Consider the following 11237-nt stretch of genomic DNA (forward strand, 5'->3'; position numbering starts at 1 on the left):
ATCCACGTAAACACGGGGAGAATGTGCAAACTCCACACGGACAGTGACCCAGGGCCAGATTCGAACCTTGGCCCTCGGCGCAGTGAGGGCAGCAGTGCTAACTGCGCCACCGTGCTGCCCTTTCCATCACACTCCTGGTTTGTGTCCTTGCAGATGGTGGACAGGCTTTGGGGGGAGTCAGGAGGTGAGTTACTCTCCGCAGGATTCCCAGCCTCTGACCTGCGCTGGTAGCCACAGTATTTATACGGCTGGGTCCAGTTCAGTTTCTGATCAATGGTAACCCCCAGGATGTTGAGTGTGGGGGATTCAGCGATGGTAATGTCAGTGAATGTCAAGGGGAAATGGTTAGATCCTCTCTTGTAGGAGATGGCCATTGCCGGGCACGGCTCGTCAGCCCAAGCCTGGTCCAGGTCTCACTGTATTTGGACACTGACTGTTCCTGCTCAAGAAGGGGAATTCGAATAAGTACCTGGAGGGGAAATACATGGGGAGGGACCCAGCGTGGGACTAATTGGAGAACTCGTTGAAAGGGGCCGTCACATGCCCGATGGGCCGAATGGGCGGCTCCTGTGCTGTGGGACCCGAAGCTCACCTTCCGCCGCCAACTGTTTGGCTGCTGCCAGGGCCTCGTGCAGCGTGATGCCAGCTCCGATCACCAGGGCGCTGTCCTTCTCCTGCTGCAGAACGATCTGTGAAGAGGTACAATCCAAATAATTGTAGCTGCTGTATGCTGTAACAACAACCGGGGGGGGGGGGGGTTCCTGACCCCCTCCTCCCACCGCCCAGAGTATTGATGTAAAACACTGGACCAGCCCTAGGCCCACTCAGCCCATCCAGGCCCGTCACCATGTGAACAGCAGCAGGCCCACTCAGCCCCGTCACCGTGGGAACAGGAGCAGGCCCACTCGGCCCCTGCAGGCCCGTCCCCATGTGAACAGGAGCAGGCCCACTCCCCTTCGGGCTGTCCCATGGGAACATGAGCAGGCCCACTCAGCCGCTTCAGGCCTGTCACCATGTGAACAGGAGCAGGCCCACTTGGCCACTGCAGGCCCGTCCCCATGTGAACAGGAGCAGGCCCACTCCCCTTTCCGGCCTGTCACCATAGCAACAGGAGCAGGCCCACTCGGCCCCCTGCAGGCCGACCCCCGTGTGAACAGGAGCAGGCCTACTCCCCTTCGGGCCTGTCACCATAGGAACAGGAACAGGCCCACGCGGCCCCATCGGGCCTGTCACCATGGGAACAGGAGCAGGCCCACTCAGCCGCTTCAGGCCTGTCACCATGTGAACAGGAGCAGGCCCACTTGGCCACTGCAGGCCCGTCCCCATGTGAACAGGAGCAGGCCACTCCCCTTCGGCCTGTCACCATAGCAACAGGAGCAGGCCCACTCGGCCCCTGCAGGCCGACCCCCGTGTGAACAGGAGCAGGCCTACTCCCCTTCGGGCCTGTCACCATAGGAACAGGAACAGGCCACGCGGCCCCATCGGGCCTGTCACCATGGGAACAGGAGCAGGCCCACCCGGCCCCTTCGGGCCTGTCACCATGGAACAGGAACAGGCCCAGATTGCCAGTCCTGCTTTGTGTGAGTAAGTGCTTCCTGACATTCCTCCCCCACCCCACCCACCAGCCTAGCTCTCATTTTGAGGTTTTGCCCCATGATCCTCAACTCCACCCCCTCAGTCGACCCTATTGAATCCTTTTAATTAACTTAACCTCCTCGGTCTGATAACCCCTTCTCTGCTTTTAAGGTACACAGTAAGCCTAGTCCCCGTGACCAGATCTTCGGTAACCCTTTAACTCGCTGAGAGGAAGGTCCGATGGCTCCATTACAGAGGCTCGTATTCCCAGGTGGAAGGGGAAGGTTTGAACGCCACTCCAGTGTCCTGGGGCCCAGTATTCATCCTTCAAGATGTGGATTGGCGGGATCACCTCGTCAACGTGACTTACTTTAGCCTTGCCAACCTCAAACGCCTCATCGTTCGAGTAGATGACTGCAGTTTCTGGTCGGCTGGTTCTGATGAAACAGATTCCCTAAAAAAAAAAAAAAAAAAACCACAAGGTGAGAAGAGGAAAATTTGTATCCATGGTTACACTCCCAAGACCTCTGAGCCAGCTCTTTGCTTCGCTTTGGGACCCAAAATGGCTGCCACAGGCCCAAAATGGCCGTCCTTTGGACCGTTGGCTGCACTGGAGGGCAGAGAAGATTCATGAGGTCGATTCCGGGGAATGGAGGGATTTTGTTATGAGGAGAGGTCGAGTAGGCCGGGGCCTGTACTCATTGGGAGTTTAGGAGAATGAGAGGCGGCCTTATCGAGACAGAGAGGATTCTGGGTGGGATTGACGGGGTCGATGCTGAGAGGATGTTTCCTCTTGTGGGAGAGTCTGGGACCAGAGGGAAGAATCTCTCAGAGTCAGGATTTGAGACAGAGAGGAGGAGGAATTTTTCCCTCAGACGGGGAGTGAATCTGTGGAATTCTTTACCGCGGAGAGCTGTGGAGGCCGGGCCGTTAAGTACATTCCAGGCCGACAATCAGCGAGGGAATGGAGGGTGACAGGGGAAGGGCGGGAAGCAGACACGATGGATCGAGTGGCCTCCTTTCACTTCTGTATCTCAGGTCAGCACCTGCTCAATGAGGTGGCGGACACAGTGTTCAGCAAACCAGACTTGCCACCCCAGCTGCCTGGACTCCGATGGATCCCGGGCCGTGGGGGGGGAATTGGGAGGAACGCAGAGATCTCGCAGGAGGTGAGAGGAAGGAGGAGGTTACCTTGGTGTTCGCTGCCAACTCCACGGCACGCTCGGTGGAGATGCCATCGCTGGGGTAGAAGATGGTACACCGTGGGGATGGCGCGGAACATGGCGATGTCCTCGAGAGCCATCTGAGAAGGCCCATCTTCACCTGGGTCGGAAAGGAAGAACGTTTTGAATAAAACACAAGGGAGTCTTCTTGAGGGCCGAGACGGTGGGGGGTATCTCTTTCAGGGCGAGACGTAAACCCAAATCTCGCGCCGCGCCCCCCCCCCCGCCCGCCCCTTTCAAGTGGTCGCAAATTCTCTCACTTGTTCGCTAACTGGAGAGAACCGTTGGGGGGGGTGGGAGGGGGGTGGGGGGGGGGGGGAGGAAGAGAATTTGCCTCGCGTCCTGGAGCCTGGTGTTTCAATCCGCAACCAAACATCGACCAGCCTCCTCCCAGCGCGCTGATCAGCCTCCTCCTCCTCCTGCGCGCTGATCAGGCCTCCTCCTCCTCCCTGCGCGCATGATCAGCCTCCTCCTCCTCCCTGCGCGCAGATCAGCCTTCCTCCTCCTCCCTGCGCGCAGATCAGCCTCCTCCTCCTCCCTGCGCGCAGATCAGCCTCCTCCTCCTCCCAGCGCGCAGATCAGCCTCCTCCTCCTCCCCCAGCGCGCAGATCAGCCTCCTCCTCCCTCCTGCGCGCAGATCAGCCTCCTCCTCCTCCTCCTGCGCGCAGATCAGCCTCCTCCTCCTCCCTGCGCGCAGATCAGCCTCCACCTCCTCCCTGCGCGCAGATCAGCCTCCTCCTCCTCCCCTGCGCGCAGATCAGCCTCCTCCTCCTCCCTGCGCGCAGATCAGCTCCCTCCTCCTCCTCCCTGCGCGCAGATCAGCCTCCTCCTCCTCCCTGCGCGCAGATCAGCCTCCTCCTCCTCCCTGCGCGCAGATCAGCCTCCTCCTCCCTGCGCGCAGATCAGCCTCCTCCTCCTCCCTGCGCGCGGATCAGCCTCCTCCTCCTCCCTGCGCGATCAGCCTCCTCCTCCTCCCTGCGCAGATCAGCCTCCTCCTCCTCCTCCCTCCCTGCGCGCAGATCAGCCTCCTCCTCCTCCCTGCGCGCAGATCAGCCTCCTCCTCCTCCTCCCTGCGCGCAGATCAGCCTCCTCCTCCTCCTCCCTGCGCGCAGATCAGCCTCCTCCTCCTCTCCCTGCGCGCAGATCAGCCTCCTCCTCCTCCCTGCGCCCGGATCAGCCTCCTCCTCCTCCCTGCGCGATCAGCCTCCTCCTCCTCCCTGCGCAGATCAGCCTCCTCCTCCTCCTCCCTGCGCGCAGATCAGCCTCCTCCTCCTCCCTGCGCGCGGATCCGCCTCCTCCTCCTCCCCTGCGCGCAGATCAGCCTCCTCCTCCTCCTCCTCCCTGCGCGCAGATCAGCCTCCTCCTCCTCCTCCCTGCGCGCAGATCAGCCTCCTCTCCTCCTGCGCGCAGATCAGCCTCCTCCTCCTCCTCCCTGCGCGCAGATCAGCCTCCTCCTCCTCCTCCCTGCGCGCAGATCAGCCTCCTCCTCCTCCTCCCTGCGCGCAGATCAGCCTCCTTCCTCTCCCTGCGCCCGGATCAGCCTCCTCCTCCTCCCCTGCGCAGATCAGCCTCCTCCTCCTCCTCCTCCCTGCGCGCAGATCAGCCTCCCTCCTCCTCCTCCCTGCGCGCAGATCAGCCTCCGCCTCCTCCTCCCTGCGCGCAGATCAGCCTCCTCCTCCTCCTCCTGCGCGCAGATCAGCCTCCTCCTCCTCCTCCTCCCTGCGCGCAGATCAGCCTCCTCCTCCTCCTCCTCCCTGCGCGCAGATCAGCCTCCTCCTCCCTGCGCGCAGATCAGCCTCCTCCTCCCTGCGCGCAGATCAGCCTCCTCCTCCTCCCTGCGCGTAGATCAGCCTCCTCCTCCTCCCTGCGCGCAGATCAGCTCCTCCTCCTCCCTGCGCGCAGATCAGCCTCCTCCTCCTCCCTGGCGCGCAGATCAGCCTCCTCCTCCTCCCTGCGCGCAGATCAGCCTCCTCCTCCTCCCTGCGCGCAGATCAGCCTCCTCCTCCTCCCCGCGCGCAGATCAGCCTCCTCCTCCCTGCGCGCAGATCAGCCTCCTCCTCCTCCCTGCGCGCAGATCAGCCTCCTCCTCCTCCCTGCGCGCAGATCAGCCTCCTCCTCCTCCCTGCGCGCAGATCAGCCTCCTCCTCCTCCCTGCGCGCAGATCAGCCTCCTCCTCCTCCCTGCGCGCAGATCAGCCTCCTCCTCCTCCCTGCGCGCAGATCAGCCTCCTCCTCCCTGCGCGCAGATCAGCCTCCTCCTCCTCCCCTGCGCGCTGCTCAGCCTCCTCCTCCTCCCTGCGCGCAGATCAGCCTCCTCCTCCCTGCGCGCAGATCAGCCTCCTCCTCCCTGCGCTCAGATCAGCCTCCTCCTCCTCCTCCCTGCGCGCAGATCAGCCTCCTCCTCCTGCGCGCAGATCAGCCTCCTCCTCCTCCCTGCGCGCAGATCAGCCTCCTCCTCCTCCCTGCGCGCAGATCAGCCTCCTCCTCCTCCCTGCGCGCAGATCAGCCTCCTCCTCCTCCTGCGCGCAGATCAGCCTCCTCCTCCTCCCTGCGCGCAGATCAGCCTCCCTCCTCCTCCCTAGCGCGCAGATCAGCCTCCTCCTCCTCCCTGCGCGCAGATCAGCCTCCTCCTCTCCCTGCGCGCAGATCAGCCTCCTCCTCCTCCCTGCGCGCAGATCAGCCTCCTCCTCCTCCCTGCGCGCAGATCAGCCTCCTCCTCCTCCCTGCGCGCAGATCACAGCCTCCTCCTCCTCCCTGCGCGCAGATCAGCCTCCTCCTCCTCCCTGCGCGCAGATCAGCCTCCTCCTCCTCCCTGCGCGCAGATCAGCCTCCTCCTCCTCCCTGCGCGCAGATCAGCCTCCTCCTCCTCCCTGCGCGCAGATCAGCCTCCTCCTCCTCCCTGCGCGCAGATCAGCCTCCTCCTCCTCCTCCCTGCGCGCAGATCAGCCTCCTCCTCCTCCCTGGCGCGCGGATCAGCCTCCGCCTCCTCCCTGTGCGCAGATCAGCCTCCTCCTCCCTGCGCGCGGATCAGCCTCCTCCTCTTCCCTGTGCACAGATCAGCCACCTCCTCCTTGCGCGCAGATCAGCCTCCTCCTCCCTGCGCGCGGATCAGCCTCCTCCTCCCTGTGCACAGATCAACCTCCTCCTCCTCCCTGCACGCAGATCAGCCTCCTCCCTGCGCGCGGATCAGCCTCCTCCTCCCTGCGCGCGGATCAGCCTCCTCCTCCTCCTCCTCCCTGCGCGCGGATCAGCCTCCTCCTCCTCCTCCCTGCGCGCGGATCAGCCTCAGCCTCCTCCCTCCTCCTCCCTGTGCACAGATCAGCCCCCCCCCCACCAAATAACCCCACCGATGGAAATGCCGCAGTGGGAGCCGGAGAAGTTGACGTTGCTCTGGGAGATGGCGGCCATGCGGATCTGATCGTAGCCGCGACTGAGGAAGGCGGCAAAGGTGCTGGCGAAGGCCACCGTGCGGTCCCGCGTAGCACAGCCAACGGCAACGCTGACCTGGATGGGGTCGGACAAGGAGGAAGAGGAGTGAAAGAGAAAACATTAGCTCTGCTCGTTCAAACCAGAACGTCGCCAGTTATCCCACTCAACCCCCATACCACTGGATAGGCCGAAAGGTCCTCCCCACTCCCGCCCCCGCCCCAAAACAAAAACAAGATGGAGCAGAGCTGGCATTCCGACCCACCACTATTACCTTCTCTACTCAGGGAGATACTGGCGTCTCTGCCAAGGCCCATCATCTGTTACCCCTTCTCCAATTTGCCCCTCGAGAAGTGGGTGGTTTCCCGCCCCATTCCTGGACAGGCTGCAATCGAGGTTTGTTTCAGGAACATATATGACTGATCCGATGGGATAATCCTCAACTCCCGCCTTATCCCCGTAACCCTGGATCCCCTCGCTGATTAGAAATCAGTCTCTCTCGGCCTCGAACATACTTAACGGCCCGGCCTCCACAGCTCTCCGCGGTAAAGAATTCCACAGATTAATTCCCCTCCTGAGGGAAGAAATTCCTCCTCATCTGTCTCAAATCCCTGACTCTGGGATTCGGCCCTCTGGTCCCAGACTCTCCCACAAGAGGAAACATCCTCTCAGCATCGACCCCACCCAGAATCCTCTCTGCCTCTCATTCTTCTAAACTCCCAATGAGTACAGGCCCCGGCCTACTCAACCCCTCCTCATAACAAAATCCCCCCATTCCCCGGAATCAACCTCATGATCACCTCTGCTGCCCTCCAATTCTGCAACTGTCTTAAGGGGGGGGGGGGGGGCGCAGTGGTTTTGTCACTGGATGAGTAATCCAGTGACCTGGGATCCCGGGTTCGAATCCCAGCAGGGCAGGTGGTCAATTTGAATTCAATGAAAATCTGGAATTAAAAAGTCCGATGATGACCATGAAACATTTGTCGATTGCCGCAAAGACCCATCTGGTACACCAACGTCCTTCAGGAAAAGAAATCTGCCGTCCTTATCCAGTCCCGGGCCTACACAATCGCTCGAGATCCACACAGCGATGTGGCTGACGAGGTTTCCGGTTGCGGCGATGCGGAGCTGAGCCGCACATTTCGGCGGCTCCCGCTAGAACGGACTTTTGGGCTCTCCGGAGGAGCCCCCACGGAAATCTTTTGACCGATTCCCGTGTGGGGAAGGTGAGAGCAAGGTCCCCCTTCCGTCGTGTATGGAGGGGACCAGAAGTGGAGCGTCGGAGAAAAAGTGGCTTTGGAGCAGCGGCAGAAACGAGGGGGGGAAAAAAAAAACAAGATGGCGGAGGGCGGAGAGCGAGCAGCATGGGGGCCGGACCAGCAGGCGTTTCTCAGGCGCTGCCTGGAGGAGCTTAAAAAGGAGGTGCTGCGCCAATCGAGGGGCTGAAGGAGACCCAGAAGGCCCAGGGCGGTGGAGCTCCGAGAGGGGAGGGACAAAACCAACGAGAACGAGGACGAGACCTTGGGCCTGGCGGTGAAGATGGAGGCGCACGAGGCGGTGCACAAGAGGTGGGCTGAGAGATTAGAGGTCCTGGAGAACAGGTCGAGGAGGAAGAATCTCCGGATTCTGGGTCTTCCCGAAGGAGTGGAGGGAGCTGATGCCGGGGGAGTATGCGAGTACGATGCTCCAGTCGTTGATGGGTGCGGAGGCCTCTCCGAGCCCCCTGGAGCTAGAAGGGGCTCACCGGGTCCCGGCGAGGAGACCCAAGGGCGATAGTGGCGAGGTTCCATCGTTTCGCGGACAGAGAGAGTGTCCTGAGATGGGCCAAGAAGCAGCAGATGGGAGAATGCGGTGATCCGAGTCTACCAGGGATTGGAGCGCGGAGTGGCAAGGAGGAGAGCTGGCTTCAACCGGGCCAAGGCGGTGCTGCATAGAAAGAGGGTGAGATTCGGAATGCTGCAGCCTGCGTGACTGTGGGTCACTTATCAGGACCGACACCACTATTTTGAAACACCGGAAGAGGCTTGGACCTTTATCCAAACGGAAAAATTGGACTCAAACTGAGGGTCTGGGGGAGATGCTGACTGTATACGGGGTTGTAAATATGGGTAACGAATGTTTCACGGGCGGGACGATGGATGGGGGAAGAGTTTTGATGGGGAGACGGTGGGGAATGTGGCGCCGGTGCTGTAGGGAGGGGAGGCCCGGGATGGGGGAATTGGGATAAGGCCGCAACAGGAGCTGCGCCACAGGGGGCGGGGCTGGCTCAGGAAAGCGCGGGCTTTTTCCCGCGTTAGGGAAGGGCGGGAGGGGGTGGGGATGGAGGAGCGCACGGAGGAGGAGGGATTTCCACACCGGGGGTGGGGGGGGGTGATTACTGGGCAGGGCATTGATCCCGAAAGTGGAGGGAACGGAGTATTCGTGCCATAGCCATTTCAGACCACGCCCCGCACTGGGTGGAACTAGAATTGGGAGAGGAGAGGGACCAACGCCCGCTGTGGCGGTTGATGTGGGACTGTTGGCAGACGAGGAAGTGTGTGGGAGGGTGCGGGGGGTGCATCGAAAGGTACCTGGAGGACAACGGGGAGGTGCAGGTGGGAGTAGTATGGGAGGCGCTGAAGGCGGTGGTCAGGGGAGAGTTAATCTCCATCAGGACTCATAGGGAGAAAAGAGAGAGGGCAGGGAAAGGGAGAGGTTAGTGGGGGAGATTTTAAGGGTGGACAGGAGATTATGCAGAGACTCCTGATGAGGACTACTCAGGGAGAGGCGAAGTCTCCAGACGGAGTTTGACCTGTTGACCACAGGGAAGGCAGAGGCACAGTGGAGGAAGGCACAGGGGGCGATATATGAATATGGGGAGAAGGCGAGCCAGATGCTGCTGGCACATTAGCTCCGTAAGAGGATGGCAGCGAGGGAGATAGGTGGAGTCAAGGATGGAAGGGGAGCTACGGTTCGGAGTGCGGTGAAAGTAGATGAGGCATTCAAGGCCTTCTATGAGGAGCTGTACAGATCCCAGCCCCCAGCGGGAGAAGAGGGGGTGCGACGATTCTTGGACAACTGAGGTTCCCGTGGGTGGAGGAGCTGGAGGTGGCTGGTTTGGGGGCGCCAATTGGGTTGGAGGAGCTGATTAGAGGACTGGGGAGCATGCAGGCAGGGAAGGCCCCGGGGCCGGATGGGTTCCCGGTTGAGTTCTATAGGAAGTACGTAGACCTGTTAGCCCCGTTGCTGGTGAGGACTTTCAATGAGGCAAAGCGAGGGGGGGGGGGGGGGAGGGCCCTGCCCCCAACAATGTCGGGGCCGATGATCTCTTTGATCCTGAAGCGGGATAAGGACCCACCGCAATGTGGGTCGTACAGGCCGATCTCGCTCCTCAACGTGGATGCTAATTTGCTGGCAAAAGTGCTGGCCACGAGGATTGAGGACTGTGTCCTGGGGGTGATTCACGAGGACCAGACGGGATTTGTAAAGGGCAGGCAGCTAAACACCAATGTGCGGCGGCTCCTAAATGTGATTATGATGCCATCGGTGGAGGGAGAGGCGGAGATAGTGGCAGCTATGGACGCGGGAGAAGGCCTTTGACCGGGAGAGTGGGAGTATCTCTGGGAAGTGTTGCGGAGGTTTGGGTTTGGGAAAGGGTTTATCAGGTGGGTTAAGCTCCTATATAGAGCCCCGATGGCGAGCGTGGGTTACGAATCGGCGGAGGTCGGAGTATTTCCGGCTGTACCGAGGGACGAGGCAGGGGTGCCCCCTGTCCCCCCTGTTGTTCGCATTAGCAATTGAACTTTTGGCCATGGCATTAAGGGAGTCCAGGAAATGGAGGGGGGTGGTCCGAGGGGGAGAGGAGCATCGGGTGTCGCTGTATGCGGACGACCTGTTGCTGTATGTGGCAGATCCAGTGGAGGGGATGGTGGAGGTCATGCAGATCCTAAGGGAGTTTGGGGACTTCTCGGGGTATAAGCTCAATGTAGGGAAAAGTGAGCTCTTCGTGGTGCATCCAGGGGACCAGGGAAGAGGGATAGACGACCTACCGTTGAGGAGGGCGGAAAGGAGCTTTCGGTACTTGGGGATCCAGGTAGCTAGGAGCTGGGGGGCACTGCACAAACTTAATTTGACGCAGTTGGTGGAGCAGATGGAGGAGGACTTCAAACAATGGGCTATGTTGCCACTCTCGCTAGCGGGCAGGGTACAGTCGATTAAAATGATGGTCCTCCCGCGGTTTCTTTGTATTCCAATGCCTTCCAATTGTGATCACCAAGGCCTTTTTTAAGGGGGTAGGCAGGAGCATTGAGTTTTGTGTGGGCGAGCAAGACCCCGAGGGTAAGGAGGAGGTTTCTGGAGCGTAGTAGAGATAGAGGAGGGTTGGCGCTGCCGAATCTGGGTGGCTACTACTGGGCAGCCAACGTGGCGATGATCCGTAAGTGGGTGATGGAGGGAGAGGGGGCGGCGTGGAAGAGGTTGGAGATGGCGTCCTGCAAAGGAACGAGCCTGGGGGCGCTGGTGACGGCACCGCTGCCGCTCTCGCCGACAAGGTACACCACGCGTCCGGTGGTGGCGGCAACGTTAAAGATCTGGGGGCAGTGGAGACAACATAGGGGAGCGATGGGAGCCTTGGTGTGGTCCCCGATCAGAGATAACCATCGGTATGTCCCCAGGAAGGATGGACGGGGGGGTTTCAGAGCTGGCATCGGGCAGGGATTAGAAGAGTGGGGGACCTGCTCATTGATGGGACATTTGCGAGCCTAGGGGCGCTAGAGGAGAAGTTTGGGTTACCCCCGGGAAATGGGTTCAGGTACATGCAAGTGAGGGCGTTTGTGAGGCGGCAGGTGAGGGAATTTCCGTTGCTCCCGGCACAGGGGATTCAAGACGGGGTGATTTCGGGCGTATGGGTCGGGGAGGGCAAGGTGTCGGCAATATACCAGATGAAAGAAAAGGGGGAGGCTTTGGTAGAGGAGCTGAAGGATAAATGAGGAGGAGGAGCTGGGGGAGGAGATTGAAGAGGGTTTGTGGGCTGATG

The 11237-nt window shown here is 60.8% G+C and overlaps 1 pseudogene; it reads right to left on the reverse strand.

Moving 5' to 3' along the window:
- The window catches only part of LOC140399435 (transketolase-like protein 1), a 19721-nt pseudogene that overhangs the window by 5027 nt on the left and 3457 nt on the right, over window positions 1-11237 (reverse strand).

This window comes from Scyliorhinus torazame, chromosome 22, assembly GCF_047496885.1.
Source record: "Scyliorhinus torazame isolate Kashiwa2021f chromosome 22, sScyTor2.1, whole genome shotgun sequence".
Taxonomy (NCBI): domain Eukaryota; kingdom Metazoa; phylum Chordata; class Chondrichthyes; order Carcharhiniformes; family Scyliorhinidae; genus Scyliorhinus; species Scyliorhinus torazame.